The sequence below is a fragment of the Pan paniscus genome, chromosome 10 (genome assembly GCF_029289425.2).
Source record: "Pan paniscus chromosome 10, NHGRI_mPanPan1-v2.0_pri, whole genome shotgun sequence".
In the NCBI taxonomy this organism is placed as follows: Eukaryota; Metazoa; Chordata; class Mammalia; order Primates; family Hominidae; genus Pan; species Pan paniscus.
Window position 1 is genome coordinate 105,349,587 of NC_073259.2, and position 18,150 is coordinate 105,367,736.

An 18,150-nucleotide genomic window follows, 5' to 3' on the forward strand; every position below is an offset into this window, starting at 1 on the left:
AGATTTCAGGGTTTCCAGGCAGTGTCAGTCTCCCGGGGGGTTTGGATTTGAACAGCTAACCTCTGCACACTGGCTTAGGCCCTAGTCAGAACACCCTGTTGTAGGTTCAGTGAAGGGAGCAGAGACTCTGGAGCCTAAACAGATTAGAGTACCAGTGCTGCCCTGTGTGAGCTGTGTGCCTTAAGCAGGAGGATTCGGCTTTCTGTGCCACATCCTTCAACTAAAAGAAGAAGAAAAAAGATGAAAATAATAACTTTTCGCTAAGGGGTTTTGCCAGGAACAAAGTGAGGAAGCTCAGATTAAGTCCTTGAAAGAGAACAGATGCTTATGGAAGGAAGATTAGTCTTTTTCATGTTTTTCTCAACTCACTGGCCCCTCATCTTCTGTGCCATCAATGAAGGCTTTTGGTTGATGGTGATAAGTATTAATTTCACCTAGATTATCTTCTCCTCCACCTGATTTCAGTGTCTCTATATCAATTTAAAGCATCTTAGGATGTTAGAATTCAAAAATACCTTAGATCATTTATTCCTGACTGTGTATCCAGGTCACCTGGGATAAAAAAAATTACTATTTTTTTTGGCATCCTGTGGTAGATTGGATTATTCTTCAAAAATATTCACTCCTTTCCGCTAACTTCCTTGGGAAGAACACACTTCCTCCCTCTAATATTAGCCTAGGCATTGTTTTGGCCAACTGGATGTTAACAGACATAATGTAGTAGAGGCATACAATGAGCTCGTGAATTAAAGCTGGCTCTTTTGCACCTCCGCTGTTGCCATGAGAAGATGTGCCCAATCTAGCATGTTGGTCCCTGCACTAGGATAAGATACATATGTATTCAAGCTGAGCTACTCCTGCAGAACCCAGCTCTCATCAGACAACTTCCAGCTGACCCCTAGATGTGGTTGAGCCAACCAAGACCAGCAAAGCTATCTGGCCCAGGCAAGGTGAGTGGATGTCTGCAAGTCCACAGACTTCTGACCTAAATACTTGTGGATGTATGTCACTGAGACATTGTGGCTTTTCATTAAGGGCTTGATGTTGGCTCCATCCCTAGATATTCTGAGTAACAGGTTTGGAAGCCCAGAAATCTGTGTCTCTAAAAGTTCCCCCAGGTGCTTCTAATATTCAGCTAGATTTGGAAACCACTGATCTCATTGAATGCCCTCCTTTTTTAGAGGGAGATTCTTAGATCCAGAGAATCAAATTGACTTGCCCAAAGTCTACAATACCTGGCAGGGTTAGTATTAGAATCCTTGATTTTTAGATTAGTTCTCTTTCTACTATATCACACTGTTCCCATTAACAAAAATTAACATGGAGGAATAACTTTTTCATGTTCCCATGACTTAGATACTTTGAGTAGGAGCATTTCAACCCCATACTGACACCAACCCTTTGAAACCCATTGATGAAAGGAAATGCGTGACAGAAAAAGTATATTGACTTTGGTTGTAATTGTATTTACTGTGCCAAATGATTCAGCTCAAGTGAAAATGCCATCACTAGATCATGTGCTTTAGAGGGAATTTAAAGTACAGTATTCTTTTTCAACTTGGGAAAGTTTATACTATTTCTAGGCAATTATTTCCTGTAGGAATGAAAATATGTGTTACTCTTTCATCCTCTTCCTCTTGCCGCAGTTTCTCCTCATTAGTGGTCTCCTTCCTCTGGAGCTGCAGTAATACCCTCAAAGTACTGAATCTATTATAGCTGAAGTTCATTTCATAGACCTGACAGAAATACAGATCGGGAAGCTGAAATGTCTATCTCGATTCAGACTCAGATTCAGACTAATATTTCTTGAGCACCTGCTATGTGCCTAGCTCTATGCAAACTGCTTTCACATACACTATTTTATTAAATGTCCAGGAATTGCAAGGAGTGGGTGGTTATATGCAGACTGTGCGGAAGGAAAAGACAAGAAAAGAGACACCAGTGGCTTGAGGCTGTTATTGCAGACTCCTCTTGTGACATTTCTCTATTTGCCAACACTCTCTTGTTTAATCTCCCCCATCTGTTAAGTAGTGAAGACTCAGCTCTTTCCCATATCAGCCCTCTAGACTAAACATCACCTTTTCCCACTCTGTTTACTATCCCAGGGACTACTTAGGTAAATAAAGCCAGACAAGGTGTTAAATATTTCTTGGCTCAACCAGGCAGAAATAGGGACTCTTTCGTAGTCTAAGGCTCTTACTGCTTCCTCTGTGGGTCATTACCCTGTCCTCCCAACTCTTCTTGCTACCTGTTTCTCCCCTGCATAATCTCTCTTACCCAATTCAACTTTAAAAATGCCATACCCCCAGGACCGCAACTCTTGAGGGGAGTCATTCACTGTCCATCCTTTATTAAATTTCCAGACTCCCACCAAACTCCCCCACTGTGCCCTGAACAATGCCTTCCGTCGCTTCTGTCTTATTTTTCTTTCCTGACTGGAGCTGTAAACACACACACACACACGTGTGTGCACACAGCCCCACACACCCACACATGCTATACTAGTCTCTGCTTTCATGCCTTTCCTCATGCTTTCTTCCTTACCTCCACATTTAGATGGGTGTGAGCAATAGGGAATGGTGGGGAGCATGACAAACTGGAGATGGCACACGAGGTCTAAAGGGCATGGCCACCTCGAGGCCCTTGTGATTGGACACCGCCATGCCACAGTGTGGTCCAGTCTTGACATATCTTCTGCATTTTTAGATGCTAGAAATCTAGATTTTATATAAACTCTCCAGATTTTTAAGGATGTGGAAGAAAAAACAAAAGCCAAGAAAAACTTTGTGCATCAAATAAGACAAATCCTGCTGTGTACCTTTTGCTATTCATATCCCAAACTTAGAGCCCAGCTTAGGCCTTGTGTCTCCTGAAGCCTTCCTAGATTAACCTGACTGCTGTGCTCTTCCCTAATTCCTCCAAAAACAGATAGCTGGATGGTTATAAGCACAAGGTCTAGAAGCAGAGCACCTGGAAGCAAAACCACCTACTTGCTGTGTGGCCTTAGGCAAGATAATTAATCTCTCTGAGCTCAATATCCTTATCTCCAAAAGAGTGAATAGCTATAATATCTGTTTCACAGACATGTATTAAAGATTAAAAGGGATTAGGGATATAAAATACTCAGCATGATGTCTGACACATAGTAAGCTCCCCAGTGAAAGTTAGCTATATTTATTTATGTTCTGTAACCATAGGCATCATCACAAAATGGTTAAAAGAGAGGGTTCTAGAGTCTGTATTCCAAGGTTAAAAACCTAGCTTCACCATTTTACAGCTTTTGATTTAGGGCAAGTTACTTAACCCGTCTGTGCCTTAGTTATATCATCTGTAAAATGTGGACAGTAAGACCTACTGAGTTATTATGAGGACTAAGTAAATATCTGTAAGTCCTAGAATAGTGTCTGGCACATATTACCTTGTAAGTACTAAAGTAAACAAAATGTATTCGGTTGATGCAAAAGTTATTGCAGTTTTTGCCTTAAAAATGCTAATTATGACATCATACATTGCTCTGAAATTGCTTCCTGTGTATCAGTTTTGTGTATACCGGTGGCCCATACTCTAAAACTTTCAGAGCAAATTTGGCCCTTTGCTTGTTTTCATTAATAAAGTTTTATTGAGACACAGATACACCTATTTATTTAGGTATGGTCTATAGCTGCTTTTGCGCTTCAGTGGTAGAGCAGTGTGACAAAGACTGGCCTGCAAAGCCTAAAAATGTCCTATATGGCCCATAACCGAAAAGGTTTGCTGACCCCTGGTCCATATTACTAGAGTGTGGCTTTTCAGAGGTAGAGATGTGAAATAGTCTGTTTATATTCCTCAAGGTACCTACAAGATGGATGAATAAAAATGAAAATTATAAAATCTTGTAGTTGGTAATAACCTTGAAGTCATTTGGTCAACATTTCTGCCCAAAGCAAGAATATGTTCAGCAGTATCTCTCACAGGTTAATAGGTGTATAGGTTTGCTATTGTCAAACTGGCCAAAACTCAGTGGTTTAAACAATATTCTCATGTGTGAGTTTGGAGGTTGGCTAGGTGGCTCTGGTTCACACATCTCTTATGCTCTTATTGGGACCTGTGGGCTAATCAAGGCTTTTTCTTCCCATGGAGATGACAGAAATACAAGAGGGCACATCCAGCCATGCAAGCACAATTCAAGCCCAAGCAGAAGTTGCATTATATCTACCAGATTCCAACTGGCCAAAGAAAGTCACATAATTAGGCCCAACTTCAAGAAGCAGGGAAGTAACTATTCACTATGAGGTCATGGCTGGAAGGCAAATGCAGTGTCGGGAAAAGAACTGGGGTCAATTATGCATTCTGCCATGTTAGATCATGGCAGAATGACCTAGTCAGTTAGTTCAATCATGGAGGACACCATCTTGGCTTTATTTCTAGCATTTTAGCTGCATCCATGTTTCTTGTAGAGCATAGCAGCATGTTTTCTTGGAGTGTCAGGGACACATCTTAGCTCAAATACTTTTTCTCATCATTTGCTGTACCTGACAGCAACATGTGATAGCTACCATTCATGGAACACCTACTAATTTTCAGGTACTGTACTTGGTGTTTTATATAATATATTACTTTTAAAGCTTGCAATAAGCCTTCAAGGTAGGTATTATTAATCCTACTTCTACCTGAGAAAAGTGAAAATCAGAGAGGCGAAGTTACTTACCCAAAGTTACACCACTTAAAAGTGACAGAGTCTGAATTCTAAGTCTGTTCAACTCCAAAGCCATCATACCATGTTGTCAATGTCACAGATTGGTGAGGATTTTATAAAGGGAAGGATGGTTTTGTGTGGAATATGGAAAGACAAGCTACAATTTATCAAGGGAAGAGCACTCCAACATCATGTGTTCCCCTCTGTAGTCTCAGAGCTTGAATACCCTACCCTGTGCCCAGTAGATGCTTAATTAAAAGTTCAGACCTCTGAAGGATTACTTCTGTTTTGGAAAATGCCATGCCTCTTGAGTCATTTTCATTCAGCTCAAGTTGCTCCTTTTTTTTTTTCTGAGACAGTCTCACTGTGTCACCCAGGCTGGGGTGCAGTGGTGTGATCTCAGCTCACAGCAACCTCCACCTCCTTGGTTCAAGCGATTCTCCTGCCTTAGCCTCCTGAATAGCTGGGATTACACGTATGCACTGCCACACCCGGTTAATTTTTGTATTTTTAGTAGAGATGGGGTTTCACCATGTTGGCCAGGCTGGTCTCGAACTCCTGGCCTCAAGCGATCTGCCCTCCTCAGCCTCCCAAAATGCTGGGATTACAGGCGTGAGCCACCGTGCCCGGCCGAGTTGCAATTCTGTTCTTTCTAACCTTGTGCCAGTTATCAATGTATTGTCTGTCAGCTCCAAATTCAGCCTTCTATTCCTCTTTTGACATCATGGACTGGGGCGCTATTTCTTCTTTTCAGAGAGCATGATGTTAACCTTAGCCAGTAGAGGGCGCTGGAGGGACCCTGCAGGAGGAGGGGGCTTCTGGTTCTGGTTCACATCGTTTTCCTTCTTGATGCTTGCTGATGCATGGCCCATCAGCAGTGGCATGAGGGTGGGAGCAGGGTTTGGGGGTTGGGGGTGCATCTGTAGTTCAGCTCTGTCCCACCCATGTGTGCCCAGAGTGTGCAGTTCATTGGCCACCTTGCAGCCCTGGCCTGGGCCTGGTAACCACCTTGCTGTGACCCTCCCAATGTAACTTTGTCCTCTTAAGGCTCATGTTGGGATGCCCCACCTACCTCTGTGTGCCTGCCCCCAGCATCAACTCACCTGCTCCCTGGAGGGTTGTGTCCCGCTTACTTCACAACTGTGAGCCAACTCTGGCTCTGGGAACCCAGCAAACTTCTCGACCATTCATGTTCTCTAGTGAGGTCCAATCCTGCAGTGGGTACCCTCCCTCAGCCCTAGAGTACCCTTCAGAGTGCTCCTTACATCTTTGTATTTACTCTCTTATCAGTAGTTTAATAATTTTTATATTAAACTTTCTCTGTTTAAATTACCGTGCAATTACTGTCTCTTAATTAAACCCAGGCTGTTACATACCTTGAGTCTAAACTTCCTCTTTGGTAACTCAGATATTCTGGTTATGTTGTTTTCTCTAGATCTATATACACTATATTTGTTTCCTTTCCTATTAACATGCTATTTGGTGCTTAAGAAGTACTTATTGAGATGACTTGAGATCACATACAGACTGGATAGATGTGTTTGCAAAGCCTTTTTATTTGAAGAAATTATGTGGGTTGTGAACTAGACTGTTGCTTCTCAACATGCAACATGAGCTAAAGGATCCTTTTTAAAATCTAATTTCTAAATTTGTCATAACCAATGGCTTTGTAATCATAATAAAGTGCTAGAAAATGGAATTTTAAAATGACATAGAACAGCAGCTCATTTCTTTTAGTATTAGACTCCACAAACATATAATTACTCTATCAAACTGCTATAAAAGTTCCTAAATGTTTACCCTCAGTTTCGGTGCTTGTGTTGCCGTGGGCTGGTAACACAGTCTGTGGACCACACTTTCAATAGCACTCATCAGGGCTGTTCCACCAATGCCAGGAGTCACACTGTATTCTACTCCCTGATTCTCACATCTAATCCTCTTGTTGCACCTTGCTTGCCTATGAAGGGGTTGCTTTACAACTTCAGGGAGACAGTGACAGGAGTCTCATCCATCCTCCAGTCTGTCCATGCACCTTCTCCATCCAGCACATGCTCCTACTCAGCATTACTTCCATGAGTCCATCCTAACCTATTGTAATGTGGGTTTCTTTCTCATACCCACAGTCCCTCTTCCATAGATCAGATAGTAGCGGTGGCAATGAAGTGTCCCCGTATTTCCCTGGGCTCCAGGCCACTGAATTCAAAAATAGACACAGGACCACTCTTCCTCCCTGCTCCCCACCCACTATGTTTGCAGCTGATAAGAGCTAGAAGCTGAGGGTTATTTGCATATGTAACTTGTCTTGATAGCATGGATTGCACCTACCGGTAGAGCCAAAAGCCATGTGTCAGAGCTTGAATTCAGCCAATCAGGCAGGAAAATACAAATGAACTAGCTGTGAGGTCCAGCAAAAACACCATAATTGTAGCTTTGAATGTTGAAATAGAGGTGAGCTATAGTTCCTAATCTCTCTGTCCTTTTATTCTGATGTGGGCATAGCATCCTCCTGTCTCTTAATTATTATCATTATACCAGTCTATCTAAAACTATATTTGTAAAATGCACGGTAATTTCACTGAGTTTATTTTCTCTGGGTTTGCATCCTGCCTTCCCAGCTCAGTTTGTCAGCCAAAGATTTATTCTGTATTCAGTAGAGCTTCCATCCCATTGTTGGTGTTCACTAGATTGTAATAGAAATGCCATGCCACCGAATTGTGAAGAGAAGGTGTATTACATTGATACTGCCCCAATTTTACAGATGCTGCTCAGTGCCAAAGAGCTTTAATAAAATGCCCAAGGTCACAGAGCAAATCCATTGTAGAATCAGGGGTGGAACCAGCTGTTGTGAATTTGGAGCCCACATCTCTTTTCAGGGTCTCAGACTGCCTCTCAGAGCCACAAGAGATACTCTTATCAATGTTGTTTGGTGGGTGTCCAGTTTACTGCAGTCGATACTGCCAAATGAAATCTTCAAATGCCAGAAGTATGCTGTCAGACAGTCTTCACCTTTATGAACTTCAGCGTTATAAGCAGCAGCAGCACAGACACAGCCAGGAAATCTATAGCCACAGTTAATGCTGATTGTTAAAAGTGTGTCTGCTTGGAAGTTGTTTTTGCCTGACAATGATTGATGCTAACATTCATTAAAACAATGGTGACAAAAATAACAAAAACCACAACCCACCTGAAACAAAATCTAAGCTACCAGAAAGGTGGTCCATGGCTTCTATAGGGAACCTGGAAATCATGTCCCAGTTAACCCAACTAATCTAATACAAAATGATAGTCATGTTGAATATGCTGTTTCCAAACACTTCTTCCTTCCTCCTTCCTTTTTTCTTCCTCTTTTCCCCAGAATATTATGATCACTTGCCCCTCACTCTACCCTCCAGTCATTGGTGTTGGGTCAAGGCCTGTTGAAGTAGGAGTATGGAGACCTGGATGAAAAATAATTTAATGTAAATTGAGAGCATGCATTCTAACATTTAAAATATACTAACTACTCAGGGCAAATACTGTGATGGAGTTTTAGCTACCTTCACCCTAATTCTTACACTACTCTTACAAGGCAAATTTTAAAGATGAAGAAACCAAATCTCAGAGAAGGTAACTTGCTCATCATCTAGATGGTATGTGATTGGATTTCAAACTTGGATCTTTCTGGCTCTAAATCTTATCCTTTTTCTGCCCTACTCCTCACCTTCCCTTTAAGAAATGGTAAGTTACATTAATTAGTAGTAGTGGCTTATTTATTTATCTTTAACACCAACTATTGGTGTTTGGTTGGGGTTGCAATAACAATCAACGTGAATTGGCCAAAATGTGAGCAAACCCTGGGTACTGAAAGCAGAAAAAGTTAAAATAGTTAAAAGTCAGTATTCTGACTCTGCTGTATAGGTTTTGTTTTTAGATTACCAGTTGCTAATCATAAAGTCAAAGGAAAATAAGAAAGGAATCCTAACTTTCCTGGCATTTTAAGTCATTTGTTTTTCCATGACTTTAAAGCTTGACTGTTGACATGAGAAGGAATTTGAGCTGGGGATGCTTTCTCGGTGAGATTGAGAAGCTTTTCTTGTTCTGCCTTCATCCCCTGTTCACCCCTCAATTCCATGGTGCATGAAATCCCAAATCTGTTCACTTTTTTGACTAAATTAGATGGAGCAAAACAGATTTGGGAATTCATCTTGTTCATGGGCTTAGTGGGTATCTTTGTCTGGGGATAATTTAATATAATGTAGAAACAGTAATAATCATAAGGATATCTTGAATATGTTTGATTTCTTTATTTCTATGAGATCATGGCATTACAAAGGCTTACTCGTAGAATACATCAACACTTAATTCTTTTAGAATCAGTAGGCAGCAGTTAATGACTTCATTTTGCAGATGGCAAGACTGAGGCATATGGCCACATTAAAAGACCTGCCTGGGGAAATGTAGTCAATGATGGGGAACATAAGCCAAGAGCTGGAACTTCTTAATTCTTCATTTGATGTCAACTTAACAATACATTAGACTTGCAGATATTGCTGGCATTCTTTTCATTGCAACCATTTTAATTTCATAACAAATTTCTGGCTGAAATCTATAGAAGTATCATTGAAACAATATTTCTGTGGTGGAATTCTAACAGTGAGTGAGGTATATTCTGCTCCATCAGCAATGAATATGTGAGAAACAATATTCTAAATGAAGCCAAACAGAGCTTTAGCTTCTGTGAGGACACTAGGGAAATATGAGACATGATCCTACCTTAAAAATATTCAGGGTCTGATTTGAGAAAATAATTGCAGTCTCATGAAGTAATCACAGCACAAAGTATGTGGTGCTGACAAAAATAGCAAGACGGATCAAGGGAACATAGAGATTGCCTAGGAGATGGAGGGTCCATGGAAACAATAGTTGTTGAATCTTAAAGGGTGGAAACATTTCAGCAAGGACAAAAAGAGAGAAAGGAAGAACATCCCATTCAACATTTGTGTTGTACTTTTTAGTTGGGAAAGTACCTTCATGTTCATCATGGGACCGATCCCTGTAAGAACTCTGTAGGAGATATGATGATTATTCTGCATTTACTGGTGAGGAGTCTGAAGCTCAGAGAGGTTAAGTAGGCGTTCTAAGATGACACGGCTTGGTGCCAGATTCTCGGAGGGTCATAAAGCCAGGCAGAGAGGAATTCGTGTTCTGCTTAGACCAGGAGTAAAATATGATGACAATGAAATCCAGGAGGGTTGGAGAGATAGCAAACAGAGAGATGAGCCAGGGATCTCCCCCAGCCACCAAAGCACCTGTTCTACTTCTGTCATGTATGCATTATACTTGTTTGTTCTAACCTGTCCATTCTGGTCTGTCTGTCCCCTGACTCTGAGCTCCTGGCAGAACTTCACCTTTGATATCAGTCAGGTCCAACATAATGCTCATCTTACAGGAGGTGCTAATAATATTTTGAATGAATGAATGAAGTAGCCATGGCTTTGATCTTGGCATGGAGTAATGATAATCTCGTGACCACAGTGGAATCAGAGCAGTAAAGGTGAACCCAAGGGAACCAGTAAAGGTGAACCCAAGGGAACCAGGAAAGAAGTAATAGGATTATAAAGAAGGAGCCCATAGGGACATTTAAAGACCTCCTAATATTCTTTTTCTTAACCTGGGTGGGTAGATACATCATTATTGTTCATTAAATGGGAACTACACATTCATACATTTTATATTTCAAAAATAAAATGGAAAAAACTGAAAATAGAAAATATAAGTAATATTTGGTGAGAAGTTTGATATGAAAGATAATGGAAAACAAAATAACCTCAAGTTTATTAGTTTGTGTATTAGTCCGTTTTCAGGCTGCTGATAAAGACATACCTGAAACTGGGAAGAAAAAAAGGTTTAATTGGACTTATAGTTCCACATGGCTGGGGAGGCCTCAGAATCATGGCGAGAGGTGAAAGGCACCTCTTACATCACGGCAGCCAAGAGAAAATGAGGAAGATGCAAAAGTGGAAACTCCTGATGAATGCATCAGATCTCATGAGACTTAATCACTATCATGAGAATAGCACGGGAAAGACCGGCTCCTGCTAGGTCCCTCCCACAACACAAAGGAAGGCTCCTTGCTACTTATGCAAATTTCTGCAGCCAGCTGGAATTTCTCCCCAGAAAAATGGGTTTTTCTTTTCTATCAAATAGTCAGGCTGCAAATTTTCCAAACTTTTATGCTCTGCTTCCCTTACAAAACTGAATGCCTTTGACAGTACCCAAGTCACCTCTTGAATGCTTTGCTGCTTAGAAATTTCTTCCACCAGATACCCTAAATCGTCTCTCTCAAGTTCAAAGTTCCACAAATCTCTAAGGCAGGGGCAAAATGCCGCCAGTCTCTTTGCTAAAACATAACAAGAGTCACCTTTACTCCGGTTCCCCACAAGTTCCTCATCTTCATCTGAGACCACCTCAGCCTGGACCTTATTGTCCATATCACCGTCAGCAGTTTGAATGGGCAAAGCCATTCAACAAGTCTCTGGGAAGTTCCAAACTTTCCCACATTTTTCTGTCTTCTTCTGAGCCCTCCAAATTGTCCCAACCTCTGCCTGTTACCCAGTTCCAAAGTCTCTTCCACATTTTTGGGTATCCATTTAGTAGCACCCCACTCCACTGATACCAATTTACTGTATTAGTCTGTTTTCAATGCTGTTGATAAATACGTACTTGAAACCGGGAACAAAAAGAGGTTTAATTGGACTTATAGTTCCACATGGCTGGGGAGGCCTCAGAATCATGGCAGGAGGGAAAAGGCACTTCTTCTTCTTCTTCTTCTTCTTCTTCTTCTTCTTCCTCTTCCTCTTCCTCTTCCTCTTCCTCTTCCTCTTCCTCTTCCTCTTCTCCTTCTCCTTCTCCTTCTCCTTCTTCTTTCTTCTTTCTTCTTTCTTCTTCTTTCTTCTTCTTCTTCGTTTTTGTTTTTATTTGAGCTGAAGTCCAGCTCTGTTGCCCATGCTGGAGTGCAATGGCGCAACCTCGGCTCACTGCAACCTCCGCCTCCTGGGTTCAAGCTATTCTCATGCCTCAGCCTTCTGAGTAGCTGTTGACTACAGGTGTGCACCACCACCACGCCTGGCTAATTTTTGTATTTTTAGTAGAGATGGGATTTCACCATGTTGGCTAAGATGGTCTCAAACTCCTGTCCTCAAGTGATCCGCCATCCTGGGCCTCCCAAAGTGTTGGAATTACAGGCGTGAGCCACAGCGCCCAGCCAAGGCACTTCTTACTCGTGACAGCAAGAGAAAATGAGGAAGAAGCAAAACTGGAACCCCTTGATAAACACATCAGGTCTCGTGAGACTTAATCACTATCACAAGATTAGCATGGGAAAGACTGGCCCCCTGATTCAATTACCTCCCCCTGGGTCCCTCCCACAACATGTGGGAGTTCTGGGAGATACCATTCAAGTTGAGATTTGGATGGGGACATGGCCAAACCATATCAGCTTCACACACTTAAAGGATACTGCCCTGCCAGAAATGGGGTACTCGGAGGCAGAGGCAACAAGGTCAGTTTTAGGCATTTTTAGGGGGCTGTGCACCTGCAAGTCAAATGTTGGAGCCACTTCTTCATCCTGGGAATTCTCTTATTCCCTTTGCTTCTAGGCCCCACTCCCTGAGGATTTGACTGTCTTCTTTTAAATATTAGCATCTGCTTGATGTTAGAAGGGTTGCTTCTCTCTCAAGACAGATTTGGTAGTTGAATGATCTTTTTAGACTCTCTCTTCATTAACGTTCCCCCAAATAAACTCATAGATACTTTTATTTAGAAATTTTATTGCTGACATCTGTAGAAGTATAGTTAAGGGTGAGCAAGATAAGTGCTTGAGGAGTTAAATGTTTGCAGAAATCTTACAAAACTGTGAGTAACAGTCCCAAAGTAGAGTTTCTGTCTCCTCTTCCTAGATAGTTCTCAAAAGTTTCTCTTAGTTGGTCCTGGGAGACTTTCTTAGATTATTCTAAGTGATAGTCTAAGCTCTTCCTATATACAACTAACCCTGGTTATGTGCTTATGATGTGCCAAGCAGTATTCTAAACCCAATACCCATATTATCTCATTTACACCTCAAAAACCAGCCCTAGAGGTATATACTATTATTATCCCCATTTTACAGATAAGGATATTGAGGCATAGAAAATGTAAACACTGAGCTCCTAGTAACACAGCTAATTGGTGGCAAAGTTGAGAGTTGAGGCCAGGTTGCCTGATTTCAGAGCCTGTGCCTACTTGTCTTTTAGTGTGTATGCTGCTCGGATGTAGCCCAGGAAGGGCTGAGGCAAGAAGCTTCTAGAAGTTTGCTGGAATCTGTGGTTCCTTTCTGAGTCATTCATTACAAGACAGACAACTTGGGCTCAGGTTGTCATTCCTGCCCTTACACATTCCTCTCCTAGGCTGTTGTGCAGCAGTATCAAAGATGCCTCCCTGTCCTCTCCTCTAGCTGGCCCCTAGAAATTCAGCTCTTGCCCCAGGCTCGCTCTCTCTCTTTCATGGAAAATCCCTTCAATATTCAATTTCCCCAGATTTTTCCCCTGGGTTTTAAAATCATTCTGCATGGGCTTGCAATTATCTCTCCTTTGTCCTTCATTCACTTATTCATTCAACAAAATGTTCAACAAGTTATTATGTGCCAGGTAAGATGCTAAGACTCCAGAGAATACATAGATAAATAATTCATCACCCACATCCTCCAAGCTATTCATAGTCTTCAGGATATATAGGCATAAAAACAAATTCAATTCACTGCAGTAAATGCTAGGGAGGAGGTATGTGCAAACAGTGATGGGAACATATTTGGAGGTTAACCATGTTAGGGAGTCAGTGAAAGTTTGCAGCAGAGTTTACTTTGGATGGGTGGAACATTTCTGGATTCATCAGGATAAAGGCAGATCATTCCAAAGAGAGAAAAGAGCACATGCATAATATACAATGGCAGATAACCATGAATGTAAAGATTTAACTCAGTGATTCATTTACTCATCCACAAGTATTTATTGTATACTTTGTGCAAAGCCTCGTGCTAGGTGTTCATGAGGCCACATAAATGTAGAGCTCCTTGCCCTCATGGAACTTTCTATCAAATAATTATTCTCAATGAGGGAAGGCACTGCCACCCTAGTAGGTATTTGGAGATGTGAGGGTGGTTGTCACAATAACAATAGGCATTTAGTATCTAGATATTAGGGATGCTAAACATCCTGCAAGAAACTTGGAATTTCCACACATTGAAAACTACCCTTTCCCAAATGCCAAGAGTACCCCTGTTGATGAATGCTGTTGAGGAATGCTGTGAATAGCAGAAATTGCACACACATACATGCACATACAAACATATGCAGGCACATATGTGTATACTTGCATGTATACACGTGTACAAATACACATGTATACACATGTACAAATACAGATGTGCCCACAGGATGAACTGGGATTCCCGATTTAGTCAGCCAAGGATAGAGAATGTACCAGAAGCAAATGCAGGAAATCTTGAGTTGGTTTTGGTTTCCCCTTTTTCCACTATAGTGTGTGTTGCTGGAGAGACACAGTTTGCATGGCTATGAACACATTCTCTAGTGGCATAAGTTACCATTCTGTGACACCTGATGACAATAAACTGCCACTTTCCTTTAAAAAAAATTATAAAAATTGGTTCTCCTGGGTCTTGAAGAAATCCCTCAGCTTCTGCAAGGCCACATGCTAATGAAGGAGAAAGCAGAGACAATACCCACATTTCCCTGCAATCTCTCTCTCCCTTGAGCGATTCTGTAACCTGAAAAACCCACTTTCCTGCGCAACCCTACGAGAAACTAAAAAGGCAGGTTGGGCGAAATTTTGAAACTCCTTGGATTCAATGCTGAGGATTTCAGACTTTACCTTGAGAGCAATGGGGAACCACTGAAGGCTTCTAACTAGAGGAGAAATTTTTTCAAAACTAAAAAGTGGGTATCTTAGAGAAGACTTTTGGAATTTATTTTTAGAAAAGCAAATCATTCTGGCTGGGTTGAAGAGGCGGGATGAGAGAAAGGGAAAGACTGCAAGTAGGGAGACTAACGAGAAGACTATTACATTCTTCTGGGCATGAGATGATGAGGGCTTGAATTTTTGTTTAAGCAGTAGTTATGAGAATGGATTTGAAATAAATGTAGGATAAAAGGGAAGTAGACTCAGCTGATGATCAGCAGGTGAGAGAGAGAGAGAGGAGTTGAAGTTTATGGGGAAGTGAAAGTTGTGCCAGGCTCTGTTTATAAATTAATTCAGTTCTCACAACACTAAGATGTGCATATTATCCCCATTTGTAGATGAGGAAACAAACTCAATATAATTAAATAACTGACAGTTTAACTCAATAATATGTGTAATGTGCCTCACTTCTGCTAGGTGTTGAGCTTACAAAGATGGGGTAAAAAGTGGGGGTCATCCCATATTTATTTCTTATTTTCATTGCTTGGTTCCTGGACTCACATATTCTACTTATTAAAGCCACAGAACCATATAATGGCCATTGATTTAGAATGTTGTATTAGTTCTCTATTGCTGCTGTAAGCAATTATCACAACACAAGTGTGGCTTAGAACACAATTTTATTATATTGCTGTTCTGGAGATGAAAAGTTTGAAATGAGTCTCACCGGGATAAAATCAAGGTGTCAGCAGGGATTTGTTCTTTTCAAGGCACTAGCGAAGATCTATTTCTTTGACTTTCTAGCATCTACAGGCCACCTCTATGTCTTGGCTTATTGCCCCTTCCTCCATCTTCAAAGCCAGCAGTGTAGCATCTTTCAGTCTCTCTCTGACTCTCCTCCCTGCTGTCATTAATTTCTTTATTTGCCTCTCCTACCTCTCCCTCCTTCACTCATAAGGACCCTGTGATTACATTGAGCCCACCTGGATAATCCAGAGTGATTTTCCCTTTCCAAAGTCCCTTTTGCCATATAGGGTAAATTATTCATAGGTTCCGTGGATTTGGATATAGACATCTTGGGGGTAGGAAGGTCCTGATTCTGGCTACGAGAGATGTATCCTATGTTCTGGAGAATAGCCCACATCCTTGCAGGATGACATACTAAGCTGTTTTCTTAGCTGTGCCTTCCAAGGGCCTTTCCATAGCTTTATCAGATTGGCAGCTTCTGGTGGGTGGGATGTAATAGGGAAATGGATCCCATGGTTTCATGCTGACTGATGAAAGAGGCCAGTTCATGTCAATTGGCCAAGTTGGTTGTTTGATAAATGCCTTTTACATCATGGATATTCCCATAGGTCTATTTACATGAATTCTTCCAATAACTTCTTGTCCCTGATTTTCAGATCTTTGTACTTCCAGGGCCGTGATCGACCAGCCAAGCTATTCACAACTGTCCAAGAGTCTACACATTCTTTTACCTTGAACCATTTCTTAGTCCTCACAAAGCAGACGGCCAGGTATACCATTCAAAGTTTCGTCCGATGAGAGGATTTTTTCTCATTGCTGTTTTTCAGGGCTGCAGAAGTCCATTTTGGTTTGCATTTACACACTGAACCCATTCATTTGGAAACTGAGCTTAGTGTTTTTTGCTCTGTCATCAGCTGAATATAAGGGACCCCACCATGGGATCATAGATATGAGCTGAGGGGGAGGTGATGGTGCAACAGTGGTGACATGGGGGTCTGGGTCATGTGCTTGTGCAGCATACTTGTGCCCTGTGACCCTGCTTGTGCCTCACCGCAGATGTATTATTTCAGTCTTATCATGAATTGTTATTGGGCGTGTCCAAACTTATTATTCAGGGTATGTATGCCAGTGCCAGCTCCTGATGGGGAGTTCTTGCTTCCTGGTCACATGATTCCTATGCTCAGACACTCAGTCTCCAAGGCCTAGGAATTGTTTTCTGGATAGTATATGATATAGTTTGGCTGTGTCTGCATCCAAATCTCACCTTGCATTGTAATAATCCCCATGTGTCAAGAGTGGGGCCAGGTGGAGATAATTGAATCATGGGGGCAATTTCTGCCATACTGTTCTCATGATAGTCAATAATTCTCATAAGATCAGATAGTTTTATAAATGGGGGTTCCCCTGCACAAGCTCTCTCTTGCCTGCTGCTATGTAAGACATGTCTTGCTTCCCCTTCACTTTCCGCCATGATTGTGAGGCCTCTCCAGCCACGTGGAACTGTGAGTCAATTAAACCTCTTTCCTTTATAAATTACCCAGTCCCAGGTATGTCTTAATTAGCAGCATGAGAAAAAGACTAATACAGTATATAATTATCCAATGCAGATGGCATGGCTTTGCTTAAGAATCCTAAGGGGTCTACACTGTAGATCTCTTATTGGGCCTTTTGCCGTATAGCTCCATGTGAAGAGTTTAAGCCAACTAAAAAGTTAGAGGAAATAGTTTCCACACGACTGTTCTCACTTTTGACACCAACTGGATGTTTGAGGGGTTTCCAAAACTACCCTCAGTTTTGATAATTCAGTAGAGGAACTCACAGAACATGCTGAAAGTGATTACACTCATAGTTATGGTTCATTACAGGGAAAGAATACAGATTAAAATCAGCCAAGGAAAAAAGTACAAAGAGCAGAATCTGGGGAAGTACTAAACGTGGACCTTCTGTTATCCTCACCCTGTGGAGTCAGGACACATTACTTTCCTGGCATTGGTGTGTGACAATGCCCACAGACCACTGCCAATCAAGGAAGCTCACCCAACCTCGATGTTCAGAGTTTTTATTGGGCTCTATTATTTTTGGCATGATTGATTGATCTTAATCTCCAGGCCAACTGATACCATGTGACTCAAAGTCCCCATTCTAATTCACATTGTTCGTCTTCCTGGCATAGCCAGCCTCAACCCTAAAGTGTCATTAGCCCCATCCGAAACCACATTGTTACTGTCTGGCCAGCCCAAAGTCTCCATACAAACAGAGATTATCTCTCAGGAGCCATGGACAAAGGCCAGAGCTTATTTTGTGCAAGGTTAAATTCTTTGTTGCATATTACACATATTGGTTTTTTTTCCTTTCACAAATATCTCTATTACCACAGGAACTGGCAGATTGTAAGGCCCAAGACTGTAAGGCAGGACTGCTTCCCCTGCAACCTGGACTTGCTCTGGCAGCTTGCTGTGTCACTTAGTGAATGGACTGGAACAGAATATCCAAGTGTAGAGTATGCTGCCTCAGGAGCACAAAGATGTATATGAGCTGTTTTGCTCCCTTCCTCATGCTGTAGGCATGAGATGCCTTAATTCTCCCTTTATTCTGGAGGGAGATGTTCTGGTATGTCCCAGGCTACTGGGCCCCTAAAATCTTCACTAAGGCAGGGGGCCCTTGAATCCTCATGGAGTTACTAATGTCTCTAGTCAACTTGCCACATACTGCTCGTCATATCTGATTAACAAAATGTCATTGATATAGCCGCCCAATAATGTTCTGAAGAATGTCTAGATGGTCTAGGTCGTTTCATG